A 910-nucleotide genomic window follows, 5' to 3' on the forward strand; every position below is an offset into this window, starting at 1 on the left:
ACAGGAAAAATAAAGTAAAGCAAAACTGTCATTGAAAAATACAAGCTTTTAATAATAGTAATTAATAATAACTCATTAGCATTATATAAAAACGCAGTACTGCATAACAGTGTAAAAGTCAGTTGCTTAGAAATATGTAACTTTTTTACCAAGTAGAAAATCAGGTACACCCATTTACCTACTTAATATGACGAACTTCTCATCCAACACCAACTCAACACTTCATGTATAGCCTGATTTATTCCCAAAATAGTCCTCGACACACTGGGTTTTCACAGTATAGTGAATTAATAATTTTACAAATGTTATTCTGTAGTGTTAAAATTTACATGATGCAATTTATGTTCTCCGGGATTCTTCTTCACGTCACTGAGTTAGATGTTGAATAGTTCATCAGTTACAATCTATCAAATATTTAAGCATTTGCCCAAGCAATGCAGCCCAACGAGAAGCAACAGTGTACAGTCTAAAACCCCTTATTGGTTAAATTGTTTGAATGACAATTTCAGCAAGAGAAGACAGATTAAAAACCAAAACAAAATCTTTCCGCACCTATTGGATCTTTATTACTTTAAAAATTATGTTCAAGTAAAAATACAAAAAACTAACTAACTTTGCCAGCATGCATGGAAAACAAAAATCAGTTATTTCAAAACTAAGAACATCTCATTTACGGTCACAAAACTGCCAGCTTGTTTTCTGTTTAAGATTCATTTTATTTTTAAGATTGGATGACAGCCATCTTTCAAACTTCAACCTACAAGGGAAAAAAACAAAAACCACCCTACACAGCTGACTTATGTTTGATTGCAGGTCCATCAACGTTGACGTCCAGCCTGAAAGTGAGATAAATTGAGATAAAGTTAGATCTGGAAGAGAAGAGTTCACAAGCAAAGATGCAATCTAATGT

The sequence above is a fragment of the Haplochromis burtoni genome, unplaced genomic scaffold (assembly GCF_018398535.1).
Source record: "Haplochromis burtoni strain Fernald_Lab_line unplaced genomic scaffold, NCSU_Asbu1 Contig_974, whole genome shotgun sequence".
Taxonomy (NCBI): Eukaryota; Metazoa; Chordata; class Actinopteri; order Cichliformes; family Cichlidae; genus Haplochromis; species Haplochromis burtoni.